This window comes from Kogia breviceps, chromosome 11 (assembly GCF_026419965.1).
Source record: "Kogia breviceps isolate mKogBre1 chromosome 11, mKogBre1 haplotype 1, whole genome shotgun sequence".
Classification (NCBI taxonomy): domain Eukaryota; kingdom Metazoa; phylum Chordata; class Mammalia; order Artiodactyla; family Physeteridae; genus Kogia; species Kogia breviceps.
In genome coordinates, this window is record NC_081320.1 from 31,565,179 (window position 1) to 31,583,057 (window position 17,879).

Here is a 17,879-nt window from a genome sequence, read left to right on the forward strand (position 1 = left end):
GGAGCAGCTAGGACCATGAGCCACAACTACTGAGTCTGCGCGTCTGGAGCCTGTGCTCTGCAACAAGAGAGGTCGCGATAGTGAGAGGCCCGCGCACCACGATGAACAGTGGCCCCCGCTTGCCACAACTAGAGAAAGCCCTCGCACAGAAACGAAGACCCAACACAGCCAAAAATCAATCAATAAATTAATTAATTAATTTTAATAATAATGGCATGGAAAAATGCTCAACATCAGGAATTAATAAAGCCATGAAAATCCAATCTACAGAAATGTTCACCTCACAGCCCTCAGAATGATCATCAGCAAAAAGTTTACAAAGAAAAAATGCCGAAGGAGTTTCAGAGAACTGTGTACCCTCTAGCTGCTGGGGGGATGTTAACTGGTAAGAGCCAGCAGTGAGAACAGAATGGAGGTGCGTTTAAACATAAATATAGAGGTACCATGTGATCTTGTAGGCCCTTTGATGGGCCTATCCCCCAAGCAGAGCAGAATCAAAAAGACACAGGCTGGCAATACTGCACTGCAGCAGAATTTACCATAGCCAAGACTTCGAGGAAACCAAAATGTCCATCAACAGAACAGGGGGAAAAGATCAAGTGGTCCATGTACACAACCATGCAAAAGAATGAAAGAATGCCATTTGCACCACCATAGAAGGACCTAAAGATCATCAGCCAACTTGAAGGAAGAACGAAACAGAAAGACAGATATCCTATGACATCACTTTTAGGTGTTACCTAAAAATTGATACCCATGAACTTATTTCCAAGAGAAGGACACGCATGGGTTAAGGAAACAAAATTATTTACGAAATGGAAAGGTGTAAGGAATGGATGCATTAGGATATGGGGAGATATCCTATGACACCGCTTCTAGATGTTACCTAAAAATTGATATCCATGAACTTATTTCCAAGAGAAGGACATGCATGGATTAACAAAACAAATTATGTTTAATGAAATGGAAAGATGTAAGGAATTTATGAATTAGGATATGGGGGTTAAGAGACATGTACTAATACATATGAAATATATAATCAGAAAATACCTATGGAATACCAAGTGAGGTCTATTCACCACTCTGTAATAACCTACATGGGAAAGGATCCAAAGAAGAATAGATGGATCCATAGACGTATTATACCCGGTTCTGTACACCTAGAACAAGCACAACATTTGTATCAAATTGGCTCTGATAATAAATAAAAGTTAAATTTAAAAAACAAACAGGAAGTAAGGACACATAAGCTCTTGGGGACTTGCCCTGGAGCATTCCACTCTAATTTTCAGCCTACTTACATGATTTCCAGGGAGGCTTTGTTGCCCAAAAACCCAGAGTGGGAAATGTAGAAATGCTGCCGCCTTGTGGTCGTTTCAAGCAAGAGGGGCTCTAAGCCCACAGCTGATGGTCACTTAACATTCACAACGACTCAGGGCTGTAAAGGATACCTGCACTCCACAAATATCCTGAGCTAGGGAATGGACAAGTAATTCAAAACAGGCAATTTTTTTCAAGAAGATAGTATGAAGAGGTAAATTTTATCCACTCTTTTCTTAACAAAAGGAAAATGGATAAAGTCTCAACGTTAGGAATTATTAGACTCCTGCAAATCTAATATACAAAATGGTTTCAACTCACACCAGTCCACTGACCATCAGCTAAAAGTCTACGAACAATAAGTGCTGAAGCGGTTTTAGAGAACTGTATACCCTCTAGCTTCTGGTGAGATGTAAAGTGGTAAGAGCCAATAGTGAGAACAGAAAGGAGCTGCATGTAAAAGTAAACATTGAGCTACCGTTTGGTCCAGCAGGCCCACCGTTGGGCCTCTCACCTGAGAAGACCAGAATCGAGAAGACACAGGCTGCGACAGTGGCACTTCAGCCATATTCACAATAGCCAAGCCATGGAATCCACCAAAATGTGCATCGACAGGTGAAAGGATAAAGAAAATGTGGTCCATGTAATCAGTGGAATATTAGACATGGAAAACAATGACACACTGTTCTTTGTGGCATCATAGATGAGCCTAGAGATACTCCCAGAATATGAGGGAAGTCGGAAAGCAAAAGACATATATCCTATGATATCACTTATAGGTGTTATCTAACAACTGACACAAATGATCACACTTCCACAGAGAAAGACACACACCAACTTAGAAAACAAACTATGCTCATCTAAAAGGAAAGGTGGGGGGAATGGATAAATTAAGATTAGGGTTACCATACGTATACAAATACCTATTGAATACATATAACAAAAAGGACGACCATATAGCAAGGGAGGCCTACGGAACACTCTCTAATAATTTACATGGGAAGAGCTTCTGTACATGAATAGACATATATAATGTACAAATGAACCAGACTGTGTACACCTAGGACAAACCATATTCTAATCATTACCCCGATTAAAAAAAATTAAAACAACGAACAAGAAGGAATGAGACATAAACTCATGGGGTTTTTCTCCTGGCACATTCCATTCTAATTTACAACCTAGGAACATGACTTCCAGAGAGACTCTGCTGCCCTAGTAACCACATTTAGGAATGGAGAAATGCTGCCGCCTTGTGGCCGTTTCCCACAACAGCAGCTTTAAACCCAGTGCTAATGGTCCCTAAATATTCATAATCATTGCAGGCCTGTAAATGACACCTCCCCTCAAAAAAAAATCCTGGGGTCGAAAATCGACCAAGAAATTCCAAAGAGGACAAGCTTCCGAGAAGACAATTTTAAGAGGTATATTGTACTCCCACTTTTTTCCTTTTATGTTGAATAAAAAAGATAAAGGTATGGAAAATGCTGAACATTAGGAATTAATAAAAACATGCAAATCCAAATTACAAAAACCTACCAGCTCACACCAATCAAAATGGCCATGAGCAAGAATTCTGCCAACAATGAATGCTGAAGGGGCTGTGGAGAAACGAGTACCCTCAGTGCTAAGTGGGACGTGGTAAGAGTCACTAATGAAAACACAATGGAGGTGCTTTGAAAAGGTAAAACATTGAGCTGCCAGTCAATCAAGCATACCCACTGCTGGGACTATCACCTGAGAAAATGAGAATCCACAAGTCACAGGCTGGCAATCATGCACTCCAGCAACATTTAGCACAGTCAAAACTTAGAAGCAACGAACATGTCCATCAACAGAGGAATGCACAAAGAAGAAGTGGTCCATACACACAGTGGAATAATACTCCAATAAAAATATAAATTAGATGTAAAAAAACATAAGCAAGAAGACATAAGTTTTGGGGTGTTTATCGGGGCACACTCCACTCTAATTTATAACTGAGGAACATCACTGGCAGGAAGGTCTGTTTCACTTGGTACCAGATTGGGGGACGTAGAAATGCTGCTGCCCCCTGGCCGTTACCTGCAACAACAGCTTTGAAATCTGTGCTAATGTTCACTTCGTATGAACAAAGACTGCAGGGCTGTAAAGGAAACCTGCCCTCAAAATGACTGGATGAAGGTAAAGGCCAAAAAGTTTCAAAATGTGGCACATACTTCAAGAAACCCATTTGAAGAAGTAAGCTGTACTCACAGTTTGAAAAATAAAAGGACATTCCTGAAAGCTCAATTTCATGGGATTATGAGACATATGCAAATCCATCCAGAAACAGGTATCAGCTCACACCACTCAGAATAACCATCAGCAAGAAACTACAAATAATCAATGCTGAAGGGGTTGTGGAGCAATGCATACCCTAAGTTGAAGTGGCACGTAACCTGGTGAGAGCCCCTGATGGGAACACAACGGAGGTGCCTTTAAAGGGTAAACATTGAGCTACTCTATGATCCAGCAGGCCCACCTCAGGGTCTATAACCTAAAAAGACCAAATTGGAAAGACACAGGCAGGCAGATCTGCACTGCAGGAGTATTACAATAGCCAAGACATGGAAGCAAGCGTAAAGATCATGAACACATGAGTGGATAAAGAAGAACTGGTTCGAGTAGAGATGGAATATTAGCCAAGGCAAAAAAATGAAACAATGCCATTTGCAGCACCCTAGATGCTGCACCTAGAGGTAATCACACAACTGGTAGTAAGAGAGAAAGTGAAAGATACATATGGTATGATATCACTTATAGGTGTTACCTAAAAATTGGTACCAATGAAGATATTTCCACAGAGAAAGGCAATCACAGATTCATTAAACAAACTTATGGTTCACCAGATGGAAAGGTGTGAGGATTAGAAACATCACGACATTGGGGTAAACAGAGATATACAAACACATGTGAAATATATAATCACCCAAGACCTACGGCATACCAAGAGAACACGACTCAGCATTGTGTCAAAACCTTCATGGGAAAAGGATCAGAAGAACAATAGATATATGTATGTGTGTTTACAGAACCAAATCTTGCACACCTAGAACCAACAAAACATTATAATCAAATTTGCTGTGATAAAAAATAAAATTGAAAAAACAAACAAGAAGTAATGAGACATAAACTCATGGGGGATTTTCCTGTCACATTCCATTCTAATTTACAACCTACAGCATAACTTCCATTATGGCTATGTTGCCCTGGAAGCCAGATTTGGTGAGGAGAAATGCTGCCGCCTTGTGGCCGTTTCACACAACAGCAGCATTAAACCCTGCGCTACTTGGCACTTAATATTCACAATCATTGCAGGCCTATAAATGACACCTGCCCTCAAAAAAATCCTGGGGTCGTCAATCGATCAGAAAATTGAAAAGACGTCAACATTTCAAGAAGACAATTTCAACAGGCATATTTTACAAACAATTTGTCTTTTTTTTTCTTTTTTATAAAAAAAATGGCAAGGAGGGCTTCCCTGGTGGCACAGTGGTGGAGAATTTGCCTGCTAATATAGGGGACACGGGTTCGAGTCCTGGTCTGGGAAGATCCCACATGCCGCGGAGCAGCTAGGACCATGAGCCACAACTACTGAGTCTGCGCGTCTGGAGCCTGTGCTCTGCAACAAGAGAGGTCGCGATAGTGAGAGGCCCGCGCACCACGATGAACAGTGGCCCCCGCTTGCCACAACTAGAGAAAGCCCTCGCACAGAAACGAAGACCCAACACAGCCAAAAATCAATCAATAAATTAATTAATTAATTTTAATAATAATGGCATGGAAAAATGCTCAACATCAGGAATTAATAAAGCCATGAAAATCCAATCTACAGAAATGTTCACCTCACAGCCCTCAGAATGATCATCAGCAAAAAGTTTACAAAGAAAAAATGCCGAAGGAGTTTCAGAGAACTGTGTACCCTCTAGCTGCTGGGGGGATGTTAACTGGTAAGAGCCAGCAGTGAGAACAGAATGGAGGTGCGTTTAAACATAAATATAGAGGTACCATGTGATCTTGTAGGCCCTTTGATGGGCCTATCCCCCAAGCAGAGCAGAATCAAAAAGACACAGGCTGGCAATACTGCACTGCAGCAGAATTTACCATAGCCAAGACTTCGAGGAAACCAAAATGTCCATCAACAGAACAGGGGGAAAAGATCAAGTGGTCCATGTACACAACCATGCAAAAGAATGAAAGAATGCCATTTGCACCACCATAGAAGGACCTAAAGATCATCAGCCAACTTGAAGGAAGAACGAAACAGAAAGACAGATATCCTATGACATCACTTTTAGGTGTTACCTAAAAATTGATACCCATGAACTTATTTCCAAGAGAAGGACACGCATGGGTTAAGGAAACAAAATTATTTACGAAATGGAAAGGTGTAAGGAATGGATGCATTAGGATATGGGGAGATATCCTATGACACCGCTTCTAGATGTTACCTAAAAATTGATATCCATGAACTTATTTCCAAGAGAAGGACATGCATGGATTAACAAAACAAATTATGTTTAATGAAATGGAAAGATGTAAGGAATTTATGAATTAGGATATGGGGGTTAAGAGACATGTACTAATACATATGAAATATATAATCAGAAAATACCTATGGAATACCAAGTGAGGTCTATTCACCACTCTGTAATAACCTACATGGGAAAGGATCCAAAGAAGAATAGATGGATCCATAGACGTATTATACCCGGTTCTGTACACCTAGAACAAGCACAACATTTGTATCAAATTGGCTCTGATAATAAATAAAAGTTAAATTTAAAAAACAAACAGGAAGTAAGGACACATAAGCTCTTGGGGACTTGCCCTGGCGCATTCCACTCTAATTTTCAGCCTACTTACATGATTTCCAGGGAGGCTTTGTTGCCCAAAAACCCAGAGTGGGAAATGTAGAAATGCTGCCGCCTTGTGGTCGTTTCAAGCAAGAGGGGCTCTAAGCCCACAGCTGATGGTCACTTAACATTCACAACGACTCAGGGCTGTAAAGGATACCTGCACTCCACAAATATCCTGAGCTAGGGAATGGACAAGTAATTCAAAACTGGCAATTTTTTTCAAGAAGATAGTATGAAGAGGTAAATTTTATCCACTCTTTTCTTAACAAAAGGAAAATGGATAAAGTCTCAACGTTAGGAATTATTAGACTCCTGCAAATCTAATATACAAAATGGTTTCAACTCACACCAGTCCACTGACCATCAGCTAAAAGTCTACGAACAATAAGTGCTGAAGCGGTTTTAGAGAACTGTATGCCCTCTAGCTTCTGGTGAGATGTAAAGTGGTAAGAGCCAATAGTGAGAACAGAAAGGAGCTGCATGTAAAAGTAAACATTGAGCTACCGCTTGGTCCAGCAGGCCCACCGTTGGGCCTCTCACCTGAGAAGACCAGAATCGAGAAGACACAGGCTGCGACAGTGGCACTTCAGCCATATTCACAATAGCCAAGCCATGGAATCCACCAAAATGTGCATCGACAGGTGAAAGGATAAAGAAAATGTGGTCCATGTAATCAGTGGAATATTAGACATGGAAAACAATGACACACTGTTCTTTGTGGCATCATAGATGAGCCTAGAGATACTCCCAGAATATGAGGGAAGTCGGAAAGCAAAAGACATATATCCTATGATATCACTTATAGGTGTTATCTAACAACTGACACAAATGATCACACTTCCACAGAGAAAGACACACACCAACTTAGAAAACAAACTATGCTCATCTAAAAGGAAAGGTGGGGGGAATGGATAAATTAAGATTAGGGTTACCATACGTATACAAATACCTATTGAATACATATAACAAAAAGGACGACCATATAGCAAGGGAGGCCTACGGAACACTCTCTAATAATTTACATGGGAAGAGCTTCTGTACATGAATAGACATATATAATGTACAAATGAACCAGACTGTGTACACCTAGGACAAACCATATTCTAATCATTACCCCGATTAAAAAAAATTAAAACAATGAACAAGAAGGAATGAGACATAAACTCATGGGGTTTTTCTCCTGGCACATTCCATTCTAATTTACAACCTAGGAACATGACTTCCAGAGAGACTCTGCTGCCCTAGTAACCACATTTAGGAATGGAGAAATGCTGCCGCCTTGTGGCCGTTTCCCACAACAGCAGCTTTAAACCCAGTGCTAATGGTCCCTAAATATTCATAATCATTGCAGGCCTGTAAATGACACCTCCCCTCAAAAAAAAATCCTGGGGTCGAAAATCGACCAAGAAATTCCAAAGAGGACAAGCTTCCGAGAAGACAATTTTAAGAGGTATATTGTACTCCCACTTTTTTCCTTTTATGTTGAATAAAAAAGATAAAGGTATGGAAAATGCTGAACATTAGGAATTAATAAAAACATGCAAATCCAAATTACAAAAACCTACCAGCTCACACCAATCAAAATGGCCATGAGCAAGAATTCTGCCAACAATGAATGCTGAAGGGGCTGTGGAGAAACGAGTACCCTCAGTGCTAAGTGGGACGTGGTAAGAGTCACTAATGAAAACACAATGGAGGTGCTTTGAAAAGGTAAAACATTGAGCTGCCAGTCAATCAAGCATACCCACTGCTGGGACTATCACCTGAGAAAATGAGAATCCACAAGTCACAGGCTGGCAATCATGCACTCCAGCAACATTTAGCACAGTCAAAACTTAGAAGCAACGAACATGTCCATCAACAGAGGAATGCACAAAGAAGAAGTGGTCCATACACACAGTGGAATAATACTCCAATAAAAATATAAATTAGATGTAAAAAAACATAAGTAAGAAGACATAAGTTTTGGGGTGTTTATCGGGGCACACTCCACTCTAATTTATAACTGAGGAACATCACTGGCAGGAAGGTCTGTTTCACTTGGTACCAGATTGGGGGACGTAGAAATGCTGCTGCCCCCTGGCCGTTACCTGCAACAACAGCTTTGAAATCTGTGCTAATGTTCACTTCGTATGAACAAGGACTGCAGGGCTGTAAAGGAAACCTGCCCTCAAAATGACTGGATGAAGGTAAAGGCCAAAAAGTTTCAAAATGTGGCACATACTTCAAGAAACCCATTTGAAGAAGTAAGCTGTACTCACAGTTTGAAAAATAAAAGGACATTCCTGAAAGCTCAATTTCATGGGATTATGAGACATATGCAAATCCATCCAGAAACAGGTATCAGCTCACACCACTCAGAATAACCATCAGCAAGAAACTACAAATAATCAATGCTGAAGGGGTTGTGGAGCAATGCATACCCTAAGTTGAAGTGGCACGTAACCTGGTGAGAGCCCCTGATGGGAACACAACGGAGGTGCCTTTAAAGGGTAAACATTGAGCTACTCTATGATCCAGCAGGCCCACCTCAGGGTCTATAACCTAAAAAGACCAAATTGGAAAGACACAGGCAGGCAGATCTGCACTGCAGGAGTATTACAATAGCCAAGACATGGAAGCAAGCGTAAAGATCATGAACACATGAGTGGATAAAGAAGAACTGGTTCGAGTAGAGATGGAATATTAGCCAAGGCAAAAAAATGAAACAATGCCATTTGCAGCACCCTAGATGCTGCACCTAGAGGTAATCACACAACTGGTAGTAAGAGAGAAAGTGAAAGATACATATGGTATGATATCACTTATAGGTGTTACCTAAAAATTGGTACCAATGAAGATATTTCCACAGAGAAAGGCAATCACAGATTCATTAAACAAACTTATGGTTCACCAGATGGAAAGGTGTGAGGATTGGAAACATCACGACATTGGGGTAAACAGAGATATACAAACACATGTGAAATATATAATCACCCAAGACCTACGGCATACCAAGAGAACACGACTCAGCATTGTGTCAAAACCTTCATGGGAAAAGGATCAGAAGAACAATAGATATATGTATGTGTGTTTACAGAACCAAATCTTGCACACCTAAAACCAACAAAACATTATAATCAAATTTGCTGTGATAAAAAATAAAATTGAAAAAACAAACAAGAAGTAATGAGACATAAACTCATGGGGGATTTTCCTGTCACATTCCATTCTAATTTACAACCTACAGCATAACTTCCATTATGGCTATGTTGCCCTGGAAGCCAGATTTGGTGAGGAGAAATGCTGCCGCCTTGTGGCCGTTTCACACAACAGCAGCATTAAACCCTGCGCTACTTGGCACTTAATATTCACAATCATTGCAGGCCTATAAATGACACCTGCCCTCAAAAAAATCCTGGGGTCGTCAATCGATCAGAAAATTGAAAAGACGTCAACATTTCAAGAAGACAATTTCAACAGGCATATTTTACAAACAATTTGTCTTTTTTTTTCTTTTTTATAAAAAAAATGGCAAGGAGGGCTTCCCTGGTGGCACAGTGGTGGAGAATTTGCCTGCTAATATAGGGGACACGGGTTCGAGTCCTGGTCTGGGAAGATCCCACATGCCGCGGAGCAGCTAGGACCATGAGCCACAATTACTGAGTCTGCGCGTCTGGAGCCTGTGCTCTGCAACAAGAGAGGTCGCGATAGTGAGAGGCCCGCGCACCACGATGAACAGTGGCCCCCGCTTGCCACAACTAGAGAAAGCCCTCGCACAGAAACGAAGACCCAACACAGCCAAAAATCAATCAATAAATTAATTAATTAATTTTAATAATAATGGCATGGAAAAATGCTCAACATCAGGAATTAATAAAGCCATGAAAATCCAATCTACAGAAATGTTCACCTCACAGCCCTCAGAATGATCATCAGCAAAAAGTTTACAAAGAAAAAATGCCGAAGGAGTTTCAGAGAACTGTGTACCCTCTAGCTGCTGGGGGGATGTTAACTGGTAAGAGCCAGCAGTGAGAACAGAATGGAGGTGCGTTTAAACATAAATATAGAGGTACCATGTGATCTTGTAGGCCCTTTGATGGGCCTATCCCCCAAGCAGAGCAGAATCAAAAAGACACAGGCTGGCAATACTGCACTGCAGCAGAATTTACCATAGCCAAGACTTCGAGGAAACCAAAATGTCCATCAACAGAACAGGGGGAAAAGATCAAGTGGTCCATGTACACAACCATGCAAAAGAATGAAAGAATGCCATTTGCACCACCATAGAAGGACCTAAAGATCATCAGCCAACTTGAAGGAAGAACGAAACAGAAAGACAGATATCCTATGACATCACTTTTAGGTGTTACCTAAAAATTGATACCCATGAACTTATTTCCAAGAGAAGGACACGCATGGGTTAAGGAAACAAAATTATTTACGAAATGGAAAGGTGTAAGGAATGGATGCATTAGGATATGGGGAGATATCCTATGACATCGCTTCTAGATGTTACCTAAAAATTGATATCCATGAACTTATTTCCAAGAGAAGGACATGCATGGATTAACAAAACTAATTATGTTTAATGAAATGGAAAGATGTAAGGAATTTATGAATTAGGATATGGGGGTTAAGAGACATGTACTAATACATATGAAATATATAATCAGAAAATACCTATGGAATACCAAGTGAGGTCTATTCACCACTCTGTAATAACCTACATGGGAAAGGATCCAAAGAAGAATAGATGGATCCATAGACGTATTATACCCGGTTCTGTACACCTAGAACAAGCACAACATTTGTATCAAATTGGCTCTGATAATAAATAAAAGTTAAATTTAAAAAACAAACAGGAAGTAAGGACACATAAGCTCTTGGGGACTTGCCCTGGCGCATTCCACTCTAATTTTCAGCCTACTTACATGATTTCCAGGGAGGCTTTGTTGCCCAAAAACCCAGAGTGGGAAATGTAGAAATGCTGCCGCCTTGTGGTCGTTTCAAGCAAGAGGGGCTCTAAGCCCACAGCTGATGGTCACTTAACATTCACAACGACTCAGGGCTGTAAAGGATACCTGCACTCCACAAATATCCTGAGCTAGGGAATGGACAAGTAATTCAAAACTGGCAATTTTTTTCAAGAAGATAGTATGAAGAGGTAAATTTTATCCACTCTTTTCTTAACAAAAGGAAAATGGATAAAGTCTCAACGTTAGGAATTATTAGACTCCTGCAAATCTAATATACAAAATGGTTTCAACTCACACCAGTCCACTGACCATCAGCTAAAAGTCTACGAACAATAAGTGCTGAAGCGGTTTTAGAGAACTGTATGCCCTCTAGCTTCTGGTGAGATGTAAAGTGGTAAGAGCCAATAGTGAGAACAGAAAGGAGCTGCATGTAGAAGTAAACATTGAGCTACCGTTTGGTCCAGCAGGCCCACCGTTGGGCCTCTCACCTGAGAAGACCAGAATCGAGAAGACACAGGCTGCGACAGTGGCACTTCAGCCATATTCACAATAGCCAAGCCATGGAATCCACCAAAATGTGCATCGACAGGTGAAAGGATAAAGAAAATGTGGTCCATGTAATCAGTGGAATATTAGACATGGAAAACAATGACACACTGTTCTTTGTGGCATCATAGATGAGCCTAGAGATACTCCCAGAATATGAGGGAAGTCGGAAAGCAAAAGACATATATCCTATGATATCACTTATAGGTGTTATCTAACAACTGACACAAATGATCACACTTCCACAGAGAAAGACACACACCAACTTAGAAAACAAACTATGCTCATCTAAAAGGAAAGGTGGGGGGAATGGATAAATTAAGATTAGGGTTACCATACGTATACAAATACCTATTGAATACATATAACAAAAAGGACGACCATATAGCAAGGGAGGCCTACGGAACACTCTCTAATAATTTACATGGGAAGAGCTTCTGTACATGAATAGACATATATAATGTACAAATGAACCAGACTGTGTACACCTAGGACAAACCATATTCTAATCATTACCCCGATTAAAAAAAATTAAAACAACGAACAAGAAGGAATGAGACATAAACTCATGGGGTTTTTCTCCTGGCACATTCCATTCTAATTTACAACCTAGGAACATGACTTCCAGAGAGACTCTGCTGCCCTAGTAACCACATTTAGGAATGGAGAAATGCTGCCGCCTTGTGGCCGTTTCCCACAACAGCAGCTTTAAACCCAGTGCTAATGGTCCCTAAATATTCATAATCATTGCAGGCCTGTAAATGACACCTCCCCTCAAAAAAAAATCTTGGGGTCGAAAATCGACCAAGAAATTCCAAAGAGGACAAGCTTCCGAGAAGACAATTTCAAGAGGTATATTGTACTCCCACTTTTTTCCTTTTATGTTGAATAAAAAAGATAAAGGTATGGAAAATGCTGAACATTAGGAATTATTAAAAACATGCAAATCCAAATTACAAAAACCTACCAGCTCACACCAGTCAAAATGGCCATGAGCAAGAATTCTGCCAACAATGAATGCTGAAGGGGCTGTGGAGAAACGAGTACCCTCAGTGCTAAGTGGGACGTGGTAAGAGTCACTAATGAAAACACAATGGAGGTGCTTTGAAAAGGTAAAACATTGAGCTGCCAGTCAATCAAGCATACCCACTGCTGAGACTATCACCTGAGAAAACGAGAATCCACAAGTCACAGGCTGGCAATCATGCACTCCAGCAACATTTAGCACAGTCAAAACTTAGAAGCAACGAACATGTCCATCAACAGAGGAATGCACAAAGAAGAAGTGGTCCATACACACAGTGGAATAATACTCCAATAAAAATATAAATTAGATGTAAAAAAACATAAGTAAGAAGACATAAGCTTTTGGGGTGTTTATCGGGGCACACTCCACTCTAATTTATAACTGAGGAACATCACTGGCAGGAAGGTCTGTTTCACTTGGTACCAGATTGGGGGACGTAGAAATGCTGCTGCCCCCTGGCCGTTACCTGCAACAACAGCTTTGAAATCTGTGCTAATGTTCACTTCGTATGAACAAGGACTGCAGGGCTGTAAAGGAAACCTGCCCTCAAAATGACTGGATGAAGGTAAAGGCCAAAAAGTTTCAAAATGTGGCACATACTTCAAGAAACCCATTTGAAGAAGTAAGCTGTACTCACAGTTTGAAAAATAAAAGGACATTCCTGAAAGCTCAATTTCATGGGATTATGAGACATATGCAAATCCATCCAGAAACAGGTATCAGCTCACACCACTCAGAATAACCATCAGCAAGAAACTACAAATAATCAATGCTGAAGGGGTTGTGGAGCAATGCATACCCTAAGTTGAAGTGGCACGTAACCTGGTGAGAGCCCCTGATGGGAACACAACGGAGGTGCCTTTAAAGGGTAAACATTGAGCTACTCTATGATCCAGCAGGCCCGTCTCAGGGTCTATAACCTAAAAAGACCAAATTGGAAAGACACAGGCAGGCAGATCTGCACCGCAGGAGTATTACAATAGCCAAGACATGGAAGCAAGCGTAAAGATCATGAACACATGAGTGGATAAAGAAGAACTGGTTCATGGGCTTCCCTGGTGGCGCAGTGGTTGAGAATCCGCCTGCCAATGCAGGGGACACGGGTTCGTGCCCTGGTCCGGGAAGATACCACATGCCGCGGAGCAACTAAGCCCGTGAGCCATGGCCGCTAGGCCTGCGCGCCCGGAGCATGTTTTCCGCAATGGGAGAGGCCACAAGTGAGAGAACCGCATACCGCAAAAAAAAAAAAAAAATAGAAGAACTGGTTCGAGTAGAGTTGGAATATTAGCCAAGGCAAAAAAATGAAACAATGCCATTTGCAGCACCCTAGATGCTGCACCTAGAGGTAATCACGCAACTGGTAGTAAGAGAGAAAGTGAAAGATACATATGGTATGATATCACTTATAAGTGTTACCTAAAAATTGGTACCAATGAAGATATTTCCACAGAGAAAGGCAATCACAGATTCATTAAACAAACTTATGGTTCACCAGATGGAAAGGTGTGAGGATTGGAAACATCACGACATTGGGGTAAACAGAGATATACAAACACATGTGAAATATATAATCACCCAAGACCTATGGCATACCAAGAGAACACGACTCAGCATTGTGTCATAAACTTCATGGGAAAAGGATCAGAAGAACAATAGATATATGTATGTGTGTTTACAGAACCAAATCTTGCACACCTAGAACCAACAAAACATTATAATCAAATTTGCTGTGATAAAAAATAAAATTGAAAAAACAAACAAGAAGTAATGAGACATAAACTCATGGGGGATTTTCCTGTCACATTCCATTCTAATTTACAACCTACAGCATAACTTCCATTATGGCTATGTTGCCCTGGAAGCCAGATTTGGTGAGGAGAAATGCTGCCGCCTTGTGGCCGTTTCACACAACAGCAGCATTAAACCCTGCGCTACTTGGCACTTAATATTCACAATCATTGCAGGCCTATAAATGACACCTGCCCTCAAAAAAATCCTGGGGTCGTCAATCGATCAGAAAATTGAAAAGACGTCAACATTTCAAGAAGACAATTTCAACAGGCATATTTTACAAACAATTTGTCTTTTTTTTTCTTTTTTATAAAAAAAATGGCAAGGAGGGCTTCCCTGGTGGCACAGTGGTGGAGAATTTGCCTGCTAATATAGGGGACACGGGTTCGAGTCCTGGTCTGGGAAGATCCCACATGCCGCGGAGCAGCTAGGACCATGAGCCACAACTACTGAGTCTGCGCGTCTGGAGCCTGTGCTCTGCAACAAGAGAGGTCGCGATAGTGAGAGGCCCGCGCACCACGATGAACAGTGGCCCCCGCTTGCCACAACTAGAGAAAGCCCTCGCACAGAAACGAAGACCCAACACAGCCAAAAATCAATCAATAAATTAATTAATTAATTTTAATAATAATGGCATGGAAAAATGCTCAACATCAGGAATTAATAAAGCCATGAAAATCCAATCTACAGAAATGTTCACCTCACAGCCCTCAGAATGATCATCAGCAAAAAGTTTACAAAGAATAAATGCTGAAGGAGTTTCAGAGAACTGTGTACCCTCTAGCTGCTGGGGGGATGTTAACTGGTAAGAGCCAGCAGTGAGAACAGAATGGAGGTGCGTTTAAACATAAATATAGAGGTACCATGTGATCTTGTAGGCCCTTTGATGGGCCTATCCCCCAAGCAGAGCAGAATCAAAAAGACACAGGCTGGCAATACTGCACTGCAGCAGAATTTACCATAGCCAAGACTTTGAGGAAACCAAAATGTCCATCAACAGAACAGGGGGAAAAGATCAAGTGGTCCATGTACACAACCATGCAAAAGAATGAAAGAATGCCATTTGCACCACCATAGAAGGACCTAAAGATCATCAGCCAACTTGAAGGAAGAACGAAACAGAAAGACAGATATCCTATGACATCACTTTTAGGTGTTACCTAAAAATTGATACCCATGAACTTATTTCCAAGAGAAGGACACGCATGGGTTAAGGAAACAAAATTATTTACGAAATGGAAAGGTGTAAGGAATGGATGCATTAGGATATGGGGAGATATCCTATGACATCGCTTCTAGATGTTACCTAAAAATTGATATCCATGAACTTATTTCCAAGAGAAGGACATGCATGGATTAACAAAACTAATTATGTTTAATGAAATGGATAGATGTAAGGAATTTATGAATTAGGATATGGGGGTTAAGAGACATGTACTAATACATATGAAATATATAATCAGAAAATACCTATGGAATACCAAGTGAGGTCTATTCACCACTCTGTAATAACCTACATGGGAAAGGATCCAAAGAAGAATAGATGGATCCATAGACGTATTATACCCGGTTCTGTACACCTAGAACAAGCACAACATTTGTATCAAATTGGCTCTGATAATAAATAAAAGTTAAATTTAAAAAACAAACAGGAAGTAAGGACACATAAGCTCTTGGGGACTTGCCCTGGCGCATTCCACTCTAATTTTCAGCCTACTTACATGATTTCCAGGGAGGCTTTGTTGCCCAAAAACCCAGAGTGGGAAATGTAGAAATGCTGCCGCCTTGTGGTCGTTTCAAGCAAGAGGGGCTCTAAGCCCACAGCTGATGGTCACTTAACATTCACAACGACTCAGGGCTGTAAAGGATACCTGCACTCCACAAATATCCTGAGCTAGGGAATGGACAAGTAATTCAAAACTGGCAATTTTTTTCAAGAAGATAGTATGAAGAGGTAAATTTTATCCACTCTTTTCTTAACAAAAGGAAAATGGATAAAGTCTCAACGTTAGGAATTATTAGACTCCTGCAAATCTAATATACAAAATGGTTTCAACTCACACCAGTCCACTGACCATCAGCTAAAAGTCTACGAACAATAAGTGCTGAAGCGGTTTTAGAGAACTGTATGCCCTCTAGCTTCTGGTGAGATGTAAAGTGGTAAGAGCCAATAGTGAGAACAGAAAGGAGCTGCATGTAAAAGTAAAAATTGAGCTACCGTTTGGTCCAGCAGGCCCACCGTTGGGCCTCTCACCTGAGAAGACCAGAATCTAGAAGACACAGGCTGCGACAGTGGCACTTCAGCCATATTCACAATAGCCAAGCCATGGAATCCACCAAAATGTGCATCGACAGGTGAAAGGATAAAGAAAATGTGGTCCATGTAATCAGTGGAATATTAGACATGGAAAACAATGACACACTGTTCTTTGTGGCATCATAGATGAGCCTAGAGATACTCCCAGAATATGAGGGAAGTCGGAAAGCAAAAGACATATATCCTATGATATCACTTATAGGTGTTATCTAACAACTGACACAAATGATCACACTTCCACAGAGAAAGACACACACCAACTTAGAAAACAAACTATGCTCATCTAAAAGGAAAGGTGGGGGGAATGGATAAATTAAGATTAGGGTTACCATACGTATACAAATACCTATTGAATACATATAACAAAAAGGACGACCATATAGCAAGGGAGGCCTACGGAACACTCTCTAATAATTTACATGGGAAGAGCTTCTGTACATGAATAGACATATATAATGTACAAATGAACCAGACTGTGTACACCTAGGACAAACCATATTCTAATCATTACCCCGATTAAAAAAAATTAAAACAACGAACAAGAAGGAATGAGACATAAACTCATGGGGTTTTTCTCCTGGCACATTCCATTCTAATTTACAACCTAGGAACATGACTTCCAGAGAGACTCTGCTGCCCTAGTAACCACATTTAGGAATGGAGAAATGCTGCCGCCTTGTGGCCGTTTCCCACAACAGCAGCTTTAAACCCAGTGCTAATGGTCCCTAAATATTCATAATCATTGCAGGCCTGTAAATGACACCTCCCCTCAAAAAAAAATCTTGGGGTCGAAAATCGACCAAGAAATTCCAAAGAGGACAAGCTTCCGAGAAGACAATTTCAAGAGGTATATTGTACTCCCACTTTTTTCCTTTTATGTTGAATAAAAAAGATAAAGGTATGGAAAATGCTGAACATTAGGAATTATTAAAAACATGCAAATCCAAATTACAAAAACCTACCAGCTCACACCAGTCAAAATGGCCATGAGCAAGAATTCTGCCAACAATGAATGCTGAAGGGGCTGTGGAGAAACGAGT